The following is a 21,828-nucleotide window of genomic DNA, read 5'->3' as shown; positions in this document are numbered from 1 at the left end:
CTAGAGGCTAACAGCCAATGCTGGCTTAGCTCTGTAGTGTTAATGGTTCATTTAGCACTGGAGGTTGGTGGCTAATGCCAGCTTAGTGAAGGAGGCTAAAGCTAGCTTAGCACCAGAGGCTGATGGCTAATGGCTGTCTTAGTACAGGAGGCTAGCAGGTAAACAATAACAGCTGTGGAGGCTACAGGCTAATTCTACCTCAGGCTAATATCTAAGCCTAGCTTAGCACTGGAGGCTAGTGGCTAACACTATCTCGGTATTGCAGGTGAAAGATTAACTCTATCTTATTGTTGGAAGCTAGCAGCTAACATTATCCCACTGCTGGAGGCTAGCAGCTAACATGAGCCCACTGCTGGAGGCTAGCAGCTAACATTAGCCCACTGCTGGAGGCTAGCGGCTAACATTAGCCCACTGCTGGAGGTTAGTGGCTAACATTAGCCCACTGCTGAAGGCTAGCAGCTAACATTAGCTCACTGCTGGAGGCTAGTGGCTAACATTAGCCCACTGCTGAAGGCTAGCAGCTAATAGTAGCCCACTGCTGGAGGCTACTGGCTAATGTTAGCCCACTGCTGGAGGCTAGCAGCGAATATTAGCTCACTGCTGGAGGCTAGTGGCTAACATTAGCCCACTGTTAGAAGCTAGCAGCTAACATTAGCCCACTGCTGGAGGCTAGTGACTCAGCAGCAGCTGATTGGCTCAGATTGTCCCTGATTAAAGCTGATATGTGTGATGATGTCACAGTACAATCTGGTAAAAGACACCTGATTGGCCGAGGGTGGAGCCTAAACACAGAGTTCATTAAATAACTAATAATACCAATGACCTCCTGATTGGTCCGATTGGAGGCGTTGGCCACACCCACCCCCAGCCCCCCATTGGCCAGATGCCCTGATTGTCTCTCATCATTATGAGATTTGTGGTTATTGATCAGGTATTGGTTATTGATCAGGTATTGGAGGGTTATTGATCAGGTATTGGAGAGTTATTGATCAGGTATTGTTATTGATCAGGTATTGGAGGGTTATTGATCAGGTATTGTTTATTGATCAGGTATTGGAGGGTTATTGATCAGGTATTGGAGAGTTATTGATCAGGTATTGGTTATTGATCAGGTATTGGAGGGTTATTGATCAGGTATTGGAGAGTTATTGATCAGGTATTGGAGGGTTATTGATCAGGTGTTGTTATTGACCAGATATTGGTTATTGATCAGGTATTGGTTATTGGTCAGGTATTGGAGGGTTATTGATCAGGTATTGGAGGGTTATTGATCAGGTATTGTTATTTATCAGGTATTGGTTATTGATCAGGTATTGTTATTGACCAGATATTGGTTATTGATCAGGTATTGGTTATTGCTCACAGTGTCGTCTTTGCTGGTTTTCCTTGAGTTCAGTTCAGTTCTGCTACAACAGCGAACAGGAAGACTTTGACTCCACCCTCTTCTTTTCCCAGCATGCCTTTGGCTTCCTCAATGACCTCTGACCCTGAGATTCTTGTTGCTATGACGACCGCCCACAAATAAACACAGTCAATCTAAAATCTACTGAGTCTACAGAGTCTGGACCTGAAACAGTTTAAGAAATGAACCCACATCTGCATAAAGGAGTGCAATACAGTCTGTGTGTGTGTGTGTGTGTATTTGTGTACTGTCAGTGTTCGTTGGGCATGTGTCTGATGGTGTGTGTGTGTGTGTATTTGTGTACTGTCAGTGTTCGTTGGGCATGTGTCTGATGGTGTGGAAGATCCAGTCCATCTTGGTGCTCCACCCTCCGTGGTGGGCGTCGTTCATCTGTTTGGTGAAATACTCCAGCGCCTCCTGTTGGCTCTTCTCTGAAACACACACACACACACACACACACACACACCCACACACACCCATGAGTGAAGCTGGTCATCCAACTACATTGTCACTAATGTTCTGTCTACACCAGGTCCAAACCCTGGTACTGGTCTGATCTGATCCAATGGGTTCAGACGTGGACAGGCAGGGTCTAAAGGAGGTCCAACGGAAGTCCAAAGGATCAGGACCACACCAGAACCACACCAGGACCACACCAGAACTACATCAGGACCACACCAGAACCACACCAAGACCACACCAAGACCACACCAGAACCACACCAAGACCACACCAGAACCACACCAGAACCACACCAGGACCACACCAGAACTACATCAGGACCACACCAAGACCACACCAAGACCACACCAAGACCACACCAGAACCACACCAAGACCACACCAGAACCACACCAAGACCACACCAGAACCACACCAGAACCACACCAGGACCGGTCTGGGGTTGGACCAAATCCACCCTGATTCCACCCAAACACAGGTGGCGTTCACAGGAAAAGGAGGTTCTGTTGGAAACACCTGGAACCATAGAGAACAGGTTCCAGACACTTAGGGATGGGAATCGAGAACCGGTTCTTTTGAGAACGGATCCCATCAGCTCGATTCCTTGGAATAGTTTGCCTGCTTCACGATTCTGCTGATCGATTCTGCCTCCGTTGTGCATGCGCGATGATGTCACACATATGCTGCATTGTTTTGGTCAGAAACGGTCCAAACAGACCACACCAGGTCCAAACAGACCACACCAGGTCTAAACAGACCACACCAGGTCCAAACAGACCACACCAGGTCCAAACAGACCACACCAGGTCTAAACAGACCACACCAGGTCCAAACAGACCACACCAGGTCCAACAGACCACACCAGGTCTAAACAGACCAGACCAGGTCTAAACAGACCACACCAGGTCTAAACAGACCACACCAGGTCTAAACAGACCACAACCAGGTCCAAACAGACCACACCAGGTCTAAACAGACCACACCAGGTCCCAAACAGACCACACCAGTCCAAACAGACCACACCATGTCTAAACAGACCAGACCAGGTCTAACAGACCACACCAGGTCCAAACAGACCACACCAGGTCCAAACAGACCACACCAGGTCTAAACAGACCACACCAGGTCCAAACAAACCACACCAGGTCTAAACAGACCACACCAGGTTTAAACAGACCACACCAGGTCCAAACAGACCACACCAGGTCCAAACAGACCACACCAGGTCCAAACAGACCACAGCAGGTCCAAACAGACCACACCATGTCTAAACAGACCAGACCAGGTCTAAACAGACCACACCAGGTCTAAACAGACCACACCAGGTCCAGACAGACCACACCAGGTCCAAACAGACCACACCAGGTCCAAACAGACCACACCAGGTCTAAACAGACCACACCAGGTCCAAACAAACCACACCAGGTCTAAACAGACCACACCAGGTTTAAACAGACCACACCAGGTCCAAACAGACCACACCAGGTCTAAACAGACCACACCAGGTCCAAACAAACCACACCAGGTCTAAACAGACCACACCAGGTCCAAACAGACCACACCATGTCTAAACAGACCAGACCAGGTCCAGACAGACCACACCAGGTTTAAACAGACCACACCAGGTTTAAACAGACCACACCAGGTCCAAACAAACCACACCAGGTCCAAACAGACCACAGCAGGTCCAAACAGACCACACCAGGTCTAAACAGACCACACCAGGTCCAGCTGAACTCTGTCAGATCTTCCATTTCTTCTAAAGGTGGACTCCCTCCAGTCTGCTCAAACATTCGTCCACATGTGATTCATTTGATTCTCTACTCAGCGGTGCTTGTGAATCTAGTGTCAGAGTGAACACCAGACCGTCATCTGGGCCCAGTTCTGGTTCCAGTGCGTCCAACAAACGTCCTACCCCTCAAATACAAGTTTGTGAAGGTAGAGGAAAGGAAATGAGGAGCACAACAACAGGAGACGAGCAGAGTGGAACCAGTTCCATGTAGAAGAAATTAAGCAAAAGAGGAATTAGTAAAGAGTCTGGAGTTTCACTGTCACTGTACCCCCCCCCCCCCCCCCCCCCCCCCCCGAACCGGCCCAGCATCATCTGTTCTTATTATTTGTTCATACTGTATATGTTTTATTTTCTGTGCAGATGGAAATACAAAAGACAATTAATGCAAACACACCTGTTTGTACTTTTATTCCTTCACCCAATGAGAATCAACAAGAGAACTGATAATGAATCGGAATCGTTAAATTCTTGTTGATTGTCATCCCTACAAACAGTAGACCAGGTTCTAGTGACTAGAAACCTGTCTGTTCATCCTGTCTGTCTGTTCATCCTGTCTGTCTGTGTGTCTGTCTGTTCATCTGTCTGTCTGTCTGTTCATCTGTCTGTCTGTGTGTCTGTCTGTTCATCTTGTCTGTCTGTCAGTTCATCCTGTCTGTCTGCCTGTCTGTTCATCTTGTCTGTCTGTGTGTCTGTCTGTTCATCCTGTCTGCCTGTTCATCCTGTCTGTCTGTCAGTTCATCCTGTCTGTCTGTCTGCCTGTCTGTTCATCTTGTCTGTCTGTGTGTCTGTCTGTTCATCCTGTCTGCCTGTTCATCCTGTCTGTCTGTCAGTTCATCCTGTCTGTCTGTCTGCCTGTCTGTTCATCTTGTCTGTCTGTGTGTCTGTCTGTTCATCTTGTCTGTCTGTCAGTTCATCCTGTCTGTCTGCCTGTCTGTTCATCTTGTCTGTCAGTTCATCCTGTCTGTCTGTCTGTTCATCCTGTCTGTCTGCCTGTCTGTCTGTTCATCTTGTCTGTCTGTCTGTCTGTCAGTTCATCCTGTCTGTCTGTTCAGCCTGTCTGTCTGTCTGTTCATCTTGTCTGTCTGTGTGTCTGTCAGTTCATCCTGTTTGTCTGTTCATCCTGTCTGTCTGCCTGTCTGTCTGTTCATCCTGTCTGTCTGCCTGTTCATCCTGTCTGTCTGCCTGTCTGTCTGTTCATCCTATCTGTCTGTCAGTTCATCCTGTCTGTCTGTCTGTGTGCCAGTCTGTCTGTTCATCCTGTCTGCCTGCCTTTCTGTCTGTGTGTCTGTCTGTCTGTGTGTCTGTGTGCCTGTCTGTCTCACCCAGTGCCAGTGTTTTCCTCAGGTAGGCGATGTCGTCAAAACTCTGCAGCTCAGGCATCCCACAGCCGAGGAGTAACGAGAAGAGGTTAATGAAGAGACTGGCATGAGTACGGATGGCAAGGTAGGCTTTGTAACACATCTCCTGGAACCTGGACAGACAGACAGGCACACAGACAGACATGAGTACGGATGGCAAGGTAGGCTTTGTAACACATCTCCTGGAACCTGGACAGACAGACAGGCACACAGACAGACATGAGTACGGATGGCAAGGTAGGCTTTGTAACACATCTCCTGGAACCTGGACAGACAGACAGGCACACAGACAGACAGACAGACATGAGTACGGATGGCAAGGTAGGCTTTGTAACACATCTTCTGGGTCCTCATGTTCACAGACTTGCGTGGATTTCATCGGTAAACCTGGCGTACGCCCAAATCCAGAAAAGTCCGAACGCACAAAAAAATCCAGATGTATAAAACTGAGCGTATGTCAGAATCCACGTACACTTCCTTTATTCATCCAATCAGCTGGAACTGAGCTCATATGTTGGAGTACCTGACTCCTCCCTCTCCACGCCCACATCTAAATATGCAAATGAGTATAAACGGGGTCTGCAGGTGGGATTTCCTCTGGGATTCACCTGTCTGCAGGATCAGATGATGACGTCAAGGTGGACGCGAAGCGGAGGACGAAACAGGAGGAAGAAGAAAAGAGACGAACTGAGACTGAGCAGAAAGTGGACGATACTGTGGGTGACACTGGTCTGACTGGACTGACTGGGACCAGCACCAGGTAAATACAGGTTTAGTATGAGGGTCAGTCACATGAGTTCATTCTACAGGTCATCCACAGTCTGAGCACAGCCTGAACTAGATACAGGTTCATGTCGTGATCATGTCAGCAGATCCCAGAGCAGATTCACCAGAGCAGATCCCAGAGCAGATTCCAGAGCAGATCCCAGAGCAGATCCCAGAGCAGATCCCAGAGCAGATCCCAGACTGACTCCTGTTGAATCCCTCATTCTATCTCCACCAGTGCCACAGCAGACGCTCAGACCCAGGACCATCCTCCTGTCACACAGGCTTCTGTGGACTCCAGTGTTAGCCGGTCCTCCGGTCCACCACAGCCCACTGCTGATGCCAGCCGACCGACATGGGTCCGTGCTGACCCGGGTCACCAGAGGACATCATGAGGACAATGGGCGAGTCAATGAGCAACTGGACCGACTATAAATGTTCTCACAGACATGAAGACTACATTTATCAACCAGTGAATTCTGGGTCCTTCTCTCTTATATGGTTGTGCTGAATGTCCTCTGGGCAGGACTGGCTTTGATGGTCCAGGGTTGGTCTGGTTCTGGTTGGTTCTGGTTCTGGTGGTGGATGTGCTGCTCTGACAGTAGGATGAGGTGTCAGTGTGTTCATTGTTCTTCTGTGTATCTCTGATGTGCACATCAGTCGGAGGAATGACCTTTTTCACATTATTAACAGTTCCTCAGTGTCTCCTCTCAGTGTCTCCAAAGGTTCCAAACACTAGAAACCTGTGAACTCCAGCTGTGGAGTTGGCATGAAGGACCGCACATTTCCACAGTCATTACACTCTTTATACATCTGAACGTGAGCGTGGAAAAGAGCGTACGCCAGGTTTATGTGCGTACGCACACTTTATACATGAGGCCCCTGGATTTTTTTATACATTCGGACTTTTCTGGAGTTGGGCGTACGCCAGGTTTACCGATGAAATCCACGCAAGTCTGTGAACATGAGGCCCCTGGAACCTGGACAGACAGACAGACAGACAGACAGGTAGGCTAACCTCAGAGGACAGACAGACAGTCAGACGGTCCTAGGGTCAGACAGACAGACGGGTGGTACCTGTCGAACTCCTTGGTCTTGGTGGACTCCTGGACTCCTTTACTGATGACGATCAGGAAGTCCTGGCTTCAGGACGAAGGGCACACCTGCTCCGTTTATATCCAAACTTCTTCTTCTTATGATCCAGGAAGTGTCCGAAGTCAATATGGAACAACTGAAGGAGAAAAGAGAGGAGAAGAAGAAGAATGAGGAGAACTAAAAGTTTATACCTGCTGTCCTTCAGTCCTCAGTGTCCACCTGTTGTCCCCCTCACCTGTCTGTCTGTGTGTCTCACCTGTCTGTCTGTCTGTCTCACTCACCTGTCTGTCTGGTCCTGTGTGTGTCTCACCTGTCTGTCTGTCTGTCTCACCTGTCTGTCTTCTGTCTCACCTGTCTGTCTGTCTGTGTGTGTGTCTCACCTGTGTCTCACCTGTCTGTCTGTGTGTGTCTCACCTGTCTGTCTGTGTGTCTCACCTGTCTGTCTTTCTGTCTCACCTGTCTGTCTGTCTGTGTGTGTGTCTCACCTGTGTCTCACCTGTCTGTCCTGTCTCACCTGTCTGTCTGTCTTCTCACCTTCCGTTCTCCTTCACCATGATGGTAGAGTTGGGCGGTCTCCTATTCCCAGGATGAAGGTGGCAACACAGTATCCAGCCAGGAACGAGTGAACAGTCTATGGCCCTGTCATACCTGAGACAGACAGACAGGTGAAGAGAAGTAGAAACAGGTTTAGGGGAAAAAAAGAGAGAGGAGAGATAGGAGAGACAGGTGAGAAAGACGACAAGACAGACAGGTGAGACCACAGTATCCAGCACAGTAACGAGTGAACAGGTCCTATGGCCCCTGTCATACCTGAGACGACAGACAGGTGAGAGAGAGAGAGATCGAGAGAGACAGGTGAGAAAGACAGACAAACGACAGGTAGACACCAGTATCCAGCACAGGAACGAGTGAACAGGTCTATGGCCCTGTCATACCTGAGACAGACAGACGGTGAGAGAGAGAGAAACGGTGAGAGGAGAGAGACAGAGAGACAGGTGAGAAAGACAGACAAACAGACAGGTGAGACACACAGTATCCAGCACAGGAACGAGTGAACAGGTCTATGGCCCTGTCATACCTGAGACAGACAGACAGGTGAGAGAGAGAGAGAGAGACAGGTGAGAAAGACAGACAACAGACAGGTGAGACACACAGTATCCAGCACAGGAACGAGTGAACAGGTCCATGGCCCTGTCATACCTGAGACAGACAGACAGGTGAGAGAGAGAGACAGGTGAGACAGACAGGTGAGACAGTGAGACCACAGTAACCAGCACAGGAACGATGAACAGTTCTATGCCCTGTCATACCTGAGACAGACAGACAGGTGAGAGAGAGACAGGTAAATAATAGATGGACAGTACGGTGAACAGGTACAGGTGAACAGGTACTAGTGAACATTCAGTGAACAGGTACAGGTACAGGTGAACAGTAAACAGTGAACAGTACCAGGTGAACAGTAAACAGGTAGACAGGTACCAGGTGAAAAGGAAACAGGTTCAGTGAACAGGAAACCGGTGAACAGATACCAGGTGAACAGGAAACAGGTAGACAGGTACCGAGGTGAAAAGGAAACAGGTACCAGGTGAACAGGAAACCGGTGACAGGTACATGTGAACAGGTACCAGGGGTACAGGTGAACAGGTACCATGGGTACAGGTGAACATGTACCAGGTGAACAGGAACAGGTGAACAGGTACCGAGGTGAACAGTAAACAGGTGAACAGGTACAGGTGAAAAGGAAACAGGTACCAGGTGAACAGGCACCAGGTATACAGGTACCAGGTGAAAAGGAAACAGGTACCAGGTGAACAGGAAACCGGTGAACAGGTACCAGGTGAACAGGTACAGGTGAACAGGAAACAGGTGAACAGGTACCAGGTGAACAGGTACCAGGTGAAAAAGACACAGGTACCATTTGAACAGGTACCAGGTGAACAGGTACAGATGAACAGGTACCAGGTGAAAAGGACACAGGTACCAGCTGAACAGGTACCAGGTGAACAGGTACCAGGTGAACAGGTACAGGTGAACAGGTACCAGGTGAACAGGTACAGGTGAACAGGAAACAGGTGAACAGGTACAGGTGAACAGGAAACAGGTCAACAGGTACCAGGTGAACAGGTACCAGGTGAACAGGTACAGGTGAACAGGAAACAGGTGAACAGGTACAGGTGAACAGGAAAACAGGTCAACAGGTACCAGGTGAACAGGTACAGGTGAACAGGTACCAGGTGAACAGGTGAACAGGAAACAGGTGAACAGGAAACAGGTCAACAGGTACCAGGTGAACAGGTACCAGGTGAACAGGTACAGGTGAACAGGAAACAGGTGAACAGGTACAGGTGAACAGGAAACAGGTCAACAGGTACCAGGTGAACAGGTACAGGTGAACAGGTACCAGGTGAACAGGTACAGGTGAACAGGTCAACAGGTACCAGGTGAACAGGTACCAGGTGAACAGGTACAGGTCAACAGGAAACAGGTGAACAGTTATAGGTGTACAGATGGGTACCAGTTGGTACCAGGTGCTCTTACGCCTCTCCTTTGTTCTTGTCCTTTATCCAGTGGTGCAGAGTGTTGGAGTTGAACTGCAGCGCCCCCTTCAGTCCTCCTTTACACTGGATCTGCATGATGGTGAAACTGTTCTTCACCACCTCGATCAGACCCACACAGTCACCGATGGACAGGCAGCCGTACGGCAACATGCTAACACACACACATACACACACACAGAACACGGTTAGCCAGGCGTGTGCTGATGGCCCCGCCCCCTTCTGTGGTCATGTGACCTGGTCTTACCGCAGGTCCAGGCCCTGGTTCTGCCAGATGTTCTCCATGATCTTAATGATCTGCAGAGTCAGCATGTCCTGTCGCAGGTCTGCAACACAAGCACTGCATTACCCACAATGCACCAGCCTGTCAGCAGGAACACTCCATTACCCACAATCCCCCAGCCTGTAAGCAGGTTGTGCCGTTAGCGGCCATAGTTACCGTCTCCGTTTTGAAGATGATCTCGTTGTTGGTGAAGAGCAGCTCAGACATGATGTCGGGGTTTTCCCAGTTCAACCACAGCGGTCGTTTTGCAGACGACATGATCCTGCACTCCTCCAACCTGACGAGGGTTCAGCTCAGATCAGTGTTTGTGTTCGTAAACGTCCGTCAAAGCTACGACGGGACCCAGATGACTTTGGTTCAGGTCTTACCTGAGGTTCCCCAGCTGGTGGACCGGGTTCAGGGGGGACACGAAGCCCTGCAGCGCCTCCATGTAATCTGGACGAGACATGTGTTCAACCAGGAACTTCATCTGGGTCTGTCAGCCAATCACAGCGCAGCAGCAGGTTCCAGTCCACCAATGACAGAGCATGAGAGGGCGTCAGAAGGGTGTGAGTGATGTGGGACAGATCCAAAGGCTGAACTGACAGACGGTGGGGTGGTCCAAAAAAATGTGTTTTCAGATTCTCTGGATTCAAACCCTGCATTTGGTTCCATATCTGGTCAAATTACTTCGGTCCAAATTTGATGCAAATTAATTCATATTCAGAGGTGTCCCAGACAGGTGCAGATGTCTCTATATACTCTAACAGAACTGTCCAAATGAATAAGGCAGATTAGAAGAATCTGTCATTTTATTCTCCAAATCAAACTGACACTCACAGAAAATGTTCCTTAGAAAGTCCAACAACTACTGTTGGTTTATTGAAATGACCAAAAATGTTCCTGTGTTCTTTGACAACTTGTTGCCAGTACTGTTTGTGATCTGCATTTGTTGTTCGGCTCCAGTTGAAGTCTGGAATAAGCTCCGCCCCTCTGTCAGTGACATCACTGACAGCTTAGTGGAATGCCCAGTTTTCTCCTCCTTCTGAAAGTCTGCATCATCAGCCCAGTCTACTGGAGGAACTGTTCAGAATGTTTGTGGCAGATCCAAAGGTTCAAACAAACGCATGGTGCTGGTGGGGACAAAAGCCCTGATCTGCTTCCCTTCACAATCTGATGGATGAAGGACATCCCAACGCTTTAGAGGAACCAAAGAACCTGCATTTAACATCAGGGTGTCCACCATCAGCTGCTTCTGCTCTGGTGTCACACTGGAGTCACAGAATGGACCACAACCAGTTCTACACTCCAGTACCACAGATGTGGGCGGAGTTACTTCATCCATATATTTACTCCAGTACCACAGATGTGGGCGGAGTTACTTCATCCATATATTTACTCTAGTACCACAGATGTGGGCGGAGTTACTTCATCCATATATTTACTCCAGTTCCACAGATGTGGGCGGAGTTACTTCATCCATATATTTACTCCAGTACCACAGATGTGGGCGGAGTTACTTCATCCATATATTTACTCCAGTACCACGGATGTGGGCGGAGTTACTTCATCCATATATTTACTCCAGTTCCACAGATGTGGGTGGAGTTACTTCATCCATATATTTACTCCAGTACCACAGATGTGGGCGGAGTTACTTCATCCATATATTTACTCTAGTACCACAGATGTGGGCGGAGTTACTTCATCCATATATTTACTCCAGTTCCACAGATGTGGGCGGAGTTACTTCATCCATATATTTACTCCAGTACCACAGATGTGGGCGGAGTTACTTCACCCGTATATTTGTAGCTGAATCCCTCAGACCTTGGTTCTGATAGTCCTGCTCTTCTCTTACAGCTCAGCTCGTCTGTGCTGAAAATGAACAATTAGTCCATTTACAGGAAACTTCAGCAACTTGTTCAACCTCTAAAACATCTGCTTTTTCTTCCATTGTTTTTCCTAAATCATCTTTGAATGAATAAACCTCATGCAGGGTTCTAATGGAGGTTATCTGAAACTGTATTTTTGACCAGGATTGTTGGACCACCCTAATAGACGTCCCACTGGGTCCTGGTCCCGCCGGGCCCTGGTCCCTGTGTCTGTCTTACCTTCTGTGTCTCGTCCTTCTTCTCTTGTTTCAGGGTGTCCGTCAGGTTCACCAGTTTGTCCATGGCCTCCACCTGCACCACCACAGACATGTCAGTCAAACCCAAGCCCCGCCTCCAGGTGGGAGCACATATGTGCAGCAGCGCAGGCCCTCACCTGTCGGTTCAGGTGCTTCAGGTACATCCCACAGGCTCTGCAGAAGGCCTCCAACAGCAGACCGAACCGCCGAGACACCGTCTTATTGTGCATCTCCGATCTGTTCAAAAGTCACCTGTTAGTACCTGAGCAGGGAACGTCGAGTGTTCCTTTACCTGTTCAGGTGTAAATACTCACTTCAGATGCCAGAAGAAGAAGTGTCCGATCCTCTGATTGGTCAGAGCTTTTTTGATGAGGAAACGAGCCAGGGGGTTGTCCAGGTACATCTCATACTTTAACACCTGGACACAAGGACAACAGTGGAACCCAGAACATTCTGTCAGGAACAGCAGGACGTCCACACCACCTGTACCTGTGGACTCACCTGTACCTCACCTGTACCACCTGTACCTGTGGACTCACCTGGACCAGCTGCACCTGTGGACTCACCTGTGCCACCTGTACCTGTGGACTCACCTGTACCAGCTGCAGCAGGTACTGCGACAGTTTGTCGTCGGTCAGACCCTGAACCAAACAACGCAGAGCGAATTCTCGAACCATCGGATCGGGAAAGTTACAGTCCAGGAGCTCCAGCGCCGACTCGGGCTCCATCAGAGGCCACTCCTTCAGCAGACAGTACATCTGAGGACAAGCAAAGCCTGAAGGACACGCCCCCAAAGCAAACACAAACAGGTGTGAGCGTGCTCCGTACCTGACACACTTCGTCTCTGGAGTTCCATTTGACCGACAGCAGCAGTTTGGGCAGCGACTCCGGGATGTTGACGCAGTAATGCCTGGAACGGACACAAGGCTGCCCGTCAGGGTTAGCACAACACCGAGTACACAGAGGTACGAGGACACGTGTCCTAACCTGCATCAAGCCCCGCCCCCTGGGCTCACCTGTGCCTCCAGAGGAAGTCCTTCTCTTGCTCTGACAGCTCGTACAGAGGATCCTTAGAGCAGAGAGAGCGAAGCTGTTCAGCATCTGCAGCTGAAACGGTGCTGTCACAGGCCAGACGACTGCTCTGAGACACACATGGACAAACACGGACAATGGTCATACTGGGACACACATGGACGCGTGTCCGTCTGTGGACATCTGCTTGTCCTGTGTGTGTTACCAGGCCGTGGCAGTGATTGTCAGTAGTTGTCAGTTGTTACCAGGCTGTGGCAGTAGTCGTCAGTAGTTGTCTGTCTGTAGTTGTCACTTGTTACCAGGTTGTGGCAGTAGTTGTCTGTCAGTAGTTGTCAGTAGTAGTTGTCAGCTGTTACCAGGCTGTGGCAGTAGTTGTCAGTAGTTGTCTGTCTGTAGTTGTCATTTGTTACCAGGCTGTGGCAGTAGTTGTCAGTAGTTGTCTGTCTGTAGTTGTCATTTGTTACCAGGCTGTGGCAGTAGTTGTATCAGCAGTTGTCAGTTGTTACCAGGCTATGGCAGTAGTTGTCAGTAGTTGTATCAGTAGTTGTCAGTCTGTAGTTGTCATTTGTTATCAGGCTGTGGCAGTAGTTGTCAGTTGTTACCAGGCTGTGGCAGTAGTTGTCAGTAGTTGTCAGTCTGTAGTTGTCATTTGTTACTAGGCTGTGGCAGTAGTTGTCAGTTGTTACCAGGCTGTGGCAGTAGTTGTCAGTAGTTGTATCAGTAGTTGTCAGTCTGTAGTTGTCATTTGTTACCAGGCTGTGGCAGTAGTTGTCAGTTGTTACCAGGCTGTGGCAGTAGTTGTCAGTCTGTAGTTGTCATTTGTTACTAGGCTGTGGCAGTAGTTGTCAGTTGTTACCAGGCTGTGGCAGTAGTTGTCAGTAGTTGTATCAGTAGTTGTCAGTATTTGTCTGTGTGTAGTTGTCAGTTGTTACCAGGTTATGGCAGTCGTTGTATCAGTAGTTGTCAGTAGTTGTCTGTCTGTAGTTGTCAGTTGTTACCAGGTTGTGGCAGTAGTTGTATCCCAGTTCTCGGCTCATGCTCCAGTTGGCATGTTCTTCGATCTGCTGCTCATCAGGAAAAACCACAGTCTGATTAAACCAAGAGAACTCCAGCTCCACACAGGGAGTCTCCTACAGAGAGAGAGACAGGTGGAGGAGAGACAGACAGACAGTTGAATGAGAAGCAGATGGGTCAAATGCAAACAGACAGGTAGATGAGAGACAAACAGGTGGAGGAGAGGCAGACAGGTCAAACACACACAGACAGGTGGAGGAGAGGCACACAGACAGGTCCTGTACCTTGTTGGGATTGGACCCGGCCACCCCTATAGGGTTGAGCAGATCCTCCAGACCATGTGGGACCGGCCACAGACTCAGAGCCACTTTACCAGAGACCAGGATGTCCTGGTAGTCAAAGAGGTTTACATTCCCCCAGGCAAGGGGACAGTGTTCCTGAAGGACAGAGAGACAGACAGGTAGAAGGACAGACAGACAGGTAGAAGGACAGACAGACAGGTAAAAGGACAGACAGACAGACAGGTAGAAGGACAGACAGACAGATAAAAGGACAGACAGACAGGTAGAGGGACAGACAGACAGGTAGAAGGACAGACAGATAGGTAAAAGGACAGACAGACAGACAGGTAGAAGGACAGACAGACAGATAGAAGGACAGACAGATAGGTAAAAGGACAGACAGACAGGTAGAAGGACAGACAGACAGGTAGAGGGACAGACAGACAGATAGAAGGACAGACAGACAGGTAGAAGGATAGACAGACAGGTAGAAGGACAGACAGACAGGTAGAGGGACAGACAGACAGATAGAAGGACAGACAGACAGGTAGAAGGATAGACAGACAGGTAGAAGGACAGACAGATAGGTAAAAGGACAGACAGACAGACAGGTAGAAGGACAGACAGACAGACATGTCACTAGCTCCTCCCTCCTCCATAGCTCCTCCCTCCTCCTCCACTAGCTCCTCCATCCTCTTCTAGCTCCTCCCTCCTCCATAGCTCCTCCCTCCTCCTCCAAAAGCTCCTCCATCCTCCTCTAGCTCCTCCCTCCTCCACTCCCTCCTTCTCTAGCTCCTCCTCCTCTAGCTCCTCCCTCCTGAACTAGCTCCTCCCTCCTCCTTCAGCTCCTCCTCCTCTAGCTCCTCCCTCCTGCACTAGCTCCTCCCTCCTCCTTTAGCTCCTCCTCCTCTAGCTCCTCCCTCCTCTAACTCATCCTTCCTGCACTAACTCATCCCTCCTCCTCTAGCTCCTCCCTCCTCTACCTCCATCCTCCTCCTCTAGCTCCTCCCACCTACCTCCTTGGCTCCTTTCCTTCCCTTCACAGAGCAGATTGACAGGCAGAGGCGGGCTGATCGGGGCAGGTCTGCCAGGTACATGTCATAGGTCAGCCACTCATTCCACCTGCACACACACACACACACACACACACACACACACACACACACACACAGGGGGTGGAGTTTGAGCTGGGTTACCATGGAAACGGCAACAGTACCAAGCACCAGTAAACAGGCTCCTCTGTGTTCTGTGTTCAGTCCAGAGGGGGGTCTACAGGGTCCACAGGGTCCACCTGGTGACCACAGGGTCTAAATGGTCCACAGGGTCCACATGGTGACCACAGGGTCTAAATGGTCCACAGGGTCCACATGGTGACCACAGGGTCTACATGGTCCACAGGGCCCACATGGTCCACATGGTCCACAGGGTCCACATGGTCCACAGGGTCCACATGGTGACCACACATCCAATACCAATACAAAATGGATTTCAACATGTTTTCAAGCAGCGTGTAATTGACTTTAATATGGGATCAACTTCGATTGGGTCATTGTGTGTCTGTGGTTGTGTGTCTGTGGTTGTGTGTCTGTAGTTGTGTGTCTGTGGTTGTGTGTCTGTAGTTGTGTATTACCTGGGGTTTGAACAGGGGACTCTTTGTGTGTTTACGTTGTCACACAGTGGTTCTCCGCCGTGATAAATACCTGTCCTCACATAAATCTACACCCAAACATACACACAACATACAAACACACAACAGACAAACACACAACAGACACACAAAATGTTAAAACCACTTCAGTTCCATTCAGTTCTATTCTATTCTCTACAAGTGTGTCTACAGGTGTGTTCAGGTGTATCCTCAGGTGTCTACAGGTGTGTTCAGGTGTATCCTCAGGTGTGTTCAGGTGTGTACAGGTGTATCCTCAGGTGTGTTCAGGTGTATCCTCAGGTGTGTACAGGTGTATCCTCAGGTGTGTTCAGGTGTGTACAGGTGTATCCTCAGGTGTATCCTCAGGTGTGTTCAGGTGTATCCTCAGGTGTATCCTCAGGTGTGTACAGGTGTATCCTCAGGTGTATCCTCAGGTGTGTACAGGTGTATCCTCAGGTGTGTACAGGTGTGTTCAGGTGTGTTCAGGTGTATCCTCAGGTGTGTCCTCAGGTGTCTACAGGTGTGTACAGGTGTATCCTCAGGTGTGTACAGGTGTATCCTCAGGTGTATCCTCAGGTGTGTACAGGTGTATCCTCAGGTGTATCCTCAGGTGTCTACAGGTGTGTACAGGTGTATCCTCAGGTGTATCCTCAGGTGTGTACAGGTGTATCCTCAGGTGTCTCACCTTGTCGATGTCCCTGATGTTGACGTTCACATATGTGGCACACAGCAGTCGGACTCGGAGCAGAGTGTTGAACGCCCACAGAGAACGAGCAGGAGAACCGTCGCCTCCACCCGGACAGGGAGACGGCTGAGGAGTCCGACGACTGAAACACACACAACACGCCTGTGAAACATGTGACCGCGCTGTGATTGGACCGTACACAGGAAGGACCGGGACAAAGGAGTTTACCTGTAGGAGGGCGTGACGAAGCCAGAGGCCGGCAGCTGAGAGTACAGACTGTCTTTAGAGACCAGCATGAGGTGAGGAAGACGACCCACGATGATGCAGGAGCGGATGTACTGCAGACAGACAGGTGAGACAGACAGACAGGTCAGACAGACAGACAGCTGAGAGTACAGACTGTCTTTAGAGACCAGCATGAGGTGAGGAAGACGACCCACGATGATGCAGGAGCGGATGTACTGCAGACAGACAGACAGGTCAGACAGGTGAGACAGACAGACAGGCAGACAGACAGACAGCTGAGAGTACAGACTGTCTTTAGAGACCAGCATGAGGTGAGGAAGACGACCCACGATGATGCAGGAGCGGATGTACTGCAGACAGACAGGTGAGACAGACAGACAGGTCAGACAGACAGACAGCTGAGAGTACAGACTGTCTTTAGAGACCAGCATGAGGTGAGGAAGACGACCCACGATGATGCAGGAGCGGATGTACTGCAGACAGACAGACAGGTCAGACAGGTGAGACAGACAGACAGGCAGACAGACAGACAGCTGAGAGTACAGACTGTCTTTAGAGACCAGCATGAGGTGAGGAAGACGACCCACGATGATGCAGGAGCGGATGTACTGCAGACAGACAGACAGGTCAGACAGGTCAGACAGACAGACAGACAGGTGAAGATGAGGTTTGGTTCACAGGTGTTACCTTGTACTGACTGAGAGGATACTTCTCCAACAGGTACTCATCACAGCCACACACCTGAGGAGAGAAAGAGACACAGGTGAGACAGACAGACAGGTGAGACAGACAGACAGACAGGTGAGACAGATAGAGAGGTGAGACAGATGAAAAGGTGGGTCAGGTGCACAGGTGTACCTTTAGAATGTACTGTCCCTGGTACTCCTGGACACAGAGGCGGAGCTGCTGAGGCGACAGGTGCATGGATCGACTTTTCTTCCTGATGGACTCTGCGATCAGCTGTTCAGGTAAACTGTCATGACTCACCTGGAGACAGGAACACAGACAGTCAGAACAGGTACAGGTACAGGTACAGGTACAGGTGCAGGTGCAGGTACAGGTGCAGGTGCAGGTGTGAGATCTGGAGTAAGGTGCACAGTCCAGGCAGTGGTGCTGTTACCTTCAGAGTGTACTTCTGTTTGGAGTTGGATGGAGACACGATCACCCAGATGGTCACGATTAACCTGCCTGTGGAGACAGACAGACACACAGACAGACAGACAGACACACACACACACACACAGAAGGACAGACAGACACACACACACAGACAGACACACAGACAGACACACACACACACACACACACACACACAGAAGGACAGACAGACACACACACAGACAGACACACAGACAGACAGACACACACACAGACAGACAGACAGACACACACAGACAGACAGACAGACACACACACACACACACACAGACAGGTAGAAGGTGTGGTTACAAATGCTGACCTCTGAAGGACCCCATTTGATACATGTGAGTCTGGACCCTCAGCTACCACATGGGAGGGGGTCTGCTGGTCAGCCTGTCCCAGTCTGTAGATTTAGGTTACCACCTGTACCCACAGGTGTAGGTTCTCCACCTGTACCCACAGGTGTAGGTTCTCCACCTGTACCCACAGCTGTAGGTTCTCCACCTGTACCCACAGCTGTAAGTTCTCCACCTGTACCCACAGCTGTAGGTTCTCCACCTGTACCCACAGGTGTAGGTTCTCCACCTGTACCCACAGCTGTAGGTTCTCCACCTGTACCCACAGGTGTAGCCCCCCCACCCCACCCTGACAGTTCATGGTATCATCATGCTAGTCCCAGTTGGAGGTTTCTGGTCCAGTTCCCTCTCAGGTCCATCAGTGCTGGTTCCAGATGTTGTGGTCCCCCTGACTTGACGGAGCAGTTCCTCCAACAGTCCTTAAAGGGTGGAGTCCTGCTCCAGGTGGATGATGACCTGGATCACTCTAAGTATCATTGGCTTTGTATGTTAAAGGTGGGTTCTGCTCCTTCTGAGGTCTGTGGGTGGTCACCAGGGGTCTGGATGGACCAGTGACCCCATGGCGGTCCCCTTCAGGTGGTCCCCTTCAGGTTCAGTCAGATGTACGGTACAGGTTAGTCCTCAGGTTAGAGGGTTAGAACAGGTTTCAGTGGACAGGACTGGTGGACTGTGGGACCGGAGCAGAAGTCCTGGTCCTGATCTGGGGTCCACATGGGTTTGGTCTAAAGGGTTTTATTGGAAGTCCAGGGTACTTCTTCAGGTACCTTCGGTCGGAACGTACCTTTGTCCAGTTTGCTGTAGATGTGCTGTGGCAGCTGGGGGCTCGATTCCACGTTGGGGGGGTAAACGTAGAGCGCCTGGCTGTGGGCCCCGCCCCCTTCTCTCTCCTCCATGGCCTCTCTGCACACGCTCAGTATGGAGCGTCGGAAGTCCTGAACCTCTGGGTCCTTCATCATCTCGAACTCACAGATGGGCATTCCGATAGCAAAACCTGCAGACAGGGACCAGGACGGGTGAGTCGAACCCAGGACACCTCATCTACCCTGGACTCAGGTCCTAGTCTGACCTGCAGACGGACTCAGGTCCTAGTCTGACCTGCAGATGGACTCAGGTCCTAGTCTGACCTACAGATGGACTCAGGTCCTAGTCTGACCTGCAGATGGACTCAGGTCCTAGTCTGACCTGAGGACTCGTCTACCCTGGACTCAGGTCCTAGTCTGACCTGCAGATGGACTCAGGTCCTAGTCTGACCTGCAGATGGACTCAGGTCCTAGTCTGACCTGAGGACTTGTCTACCCTGCACTCAGGTCCTAGTCTGACCTTAGGACTCGTCTACCCTGGACTCAGGTCCTAGTCTGACCTGCAGATGGACTCAGGTCCTAGTCTGACCTGCAGATGGACTCAGGTCCTAGTCTGACCTGCAGATGGACTCAGGTCCTAGTCTGACCTGCAGATGGACTCAGGTCCTAGTCTGACCTGAGGACTTGTCTACCCTGCACTCAGGTCCTAGTCTGACCTTAGGACTCGTCTACCCTGGACTCAGGTCCTAGTCTGACCTGCAGATGGACTCAGGTCCTAGTCTGACCTGAGGGCTTGTCTACCCTGCACTCAGGTCCTAGTCTGACCTTAGGACTTGTCTACCCTGGACTCAGGTCCTAGTCTGACCTGAGGACTCGTCTACCCTGAACTCAGGTCCTAGTCTGACCTGCAGATGGACTCAGGTCCTAGTCTGACCTTGTGTGTTTCAGAGTTTCATGGATGGTTCTGTGTTTTCTGGAGTTTTTGGTTCTTTCAGTTTCACTCCTTGAGGACTTGATCCTGATAAGATCTGTTTGAACCTGAGATGTTGAAGGGTGTTGGGTATGACATGGGCCCTAAAGGACTGGGTTGGGTGTTCAGTAAGTAAAGGTCTTACCTCTGTCCCAGTTCAGGATCAGGTCTTACCTCTGTCCTGGTTCAGGATCAGGTCTTACCTATCTCCTGGTTCAGGGCCTGGTCTTACCTCTGTTCTGGTTCAGGATCAGGTCTTACCTCTGTTCTGGTTCAGGATCAGGTCTCACCTATCTCCTGGTTCAGGGTCAGGTCTTACCTCTCTCCCGGTTCAGGGTCAGGTCTTACCTCTCTCCCGGTTCAGGATCAGGTCTTACCTCTCTCCCGGTTCAGGATCAGGTCTTACCTCTGTCCCGGTTCAGGGTCAGGTCTTACCTCTGTCCCGGTTCAGGGTCAGGTCTTACCTCTGTCCTGGTTCAGGATCAGGTCTTACCTATCTCCTGGTTCAGGGCCTGGTCTTACCTCTGTTCTGGTTCAGGATCAGGTCTTACCTATCTCCTGGTTCAGGGTCAGGTCTTACCTCTCTCCCGGTTCAGGGTCAGGTCTTACCTCTCTCCCGGTTCAGGATCAGGTCTTACCTCTGTCCCGGTTCAGGGTCAGGTCTTACCTCTGTCCCGGTTCAGGGTCAGGTCTTACCTCTGTCCTGGTTCAGGATCAGGTCTTACCTATCTCCTGGTTCAGGGTCAGGTCTTACCTCTCTCCCGGTTCAGGGTCAGGTCTTACCTCTGTTCTGGTTCAGGATCAGGTCTCACCTATCTCCTGGTTCAGGGTCAGGTCTTACCTCTCTCCCGGTTCAGGGTCAGGTCTTACCTCTCTCCCGGTTCAGGATCAGGTCTTACCTCTGTCCCGGTTCAGGGTCAGGTCTTACCTCTGTCCTGGTTCAGGATCAGGTCTTACCTATCTCCCGGTTCAGGATCTTCTCCTCCCGGTTGCCCAGTGGTTCGATGACCTTCAGGATTGGATGAAACAGTCGAAGGTCACAGAGACGCCGTGTCTCGTCATAAAACTCCTCCCTCTCTGCTTCCTGAGTCACGCCCACAAAAATGTAACATGACTCCTCCTGTTCAACCAGAAGGCAGAGTTAGGCTTAGGAACAGGGTCAGGGTTAAGGGTCAGGGTCAGAGGTCAGAGGTCGTGGTACCTGCAGCAGGTGGTACAGTGGGTACTTCCTGGCCTCAGTGAACAGCTGCTGTTTGATACTGAGGAGAGGAGTTTCTCTGAGACACTCCAGACTGACCATCATCCCTGAAACAGACGGAACATAGAACAACAAGAACCATCAGAAAGAGGAGGAGAACCCACACACAGAACAGAAGAACCCACACAAACAGAACAGAAGAACCCACACACAGAACAGAAGAACCCACACACAGAACAGAAGAACCCACACACAGAACAGAAGAGCCCACACACAGAACAGAAGAACCCACACACAGAACAGAAGAGCCCACACACAGAACAGAAGAACCCACACACAGAACAGAAGAACCCACACAAGCAGAACAGGAGAACCCACACAAGCAGAACAGAAGAACCGACAAACACAACAGAAGGAACCCACACAAACAGAACAGAAAGAACCCCCACAAAAAGAAGAAACCCACCCAAACAGAAGAACCCACGCAAACCGAACACAAGAACCCGCACAAACAGAAAAGGACGACCGACAAACAGAACAAAAGGAACCAACACAAACAGAACAGAAGAACCCACACTAACAGAACAGAAGAACCAACACAAACAGAACAGAAGGAACCCACACAAACAGTACAGAA

The 21,828-nt window shown here is 50.3% G+C and overlaps 1 pseudogene; it reads right to left on the bottom strand.

Annotated features, from left to right (window-relative positions):
- Positions 1–1,067: 1,067 nt before the first annotated feature.
- The window catches only part of LOC115416897 (phosphatidylinositol 4,5-bisphosphate 3-kinase catalytic subunit alpha isoform-like), a 27,918-nt pseudogene continuing 7,157 nt past the window's right edge, over positions 1,068–21,828 (bottom strand).

The sequence above is a fragment of the Sphaeramia orbicularis genome, unplaced genomic scaffold (genome assembly GCF_902148855.1).
Source record: "Sphaeramia orbicularis unplaced genomic scaffold, fSphaOr1.1, whole genome shotgun sequence".
Taxonomy (NCBI): Eukaryota; Metazoa; Chordata; class Actinopteri; order Kurtiformes; family Apogonidae; genus Sphaeramia; species Sphaeramia orbicularis.
Note: the sequence above shows the minus strand (reverse complement) of the source record. Positions and strands in the feature narration are given on the sequence as shown.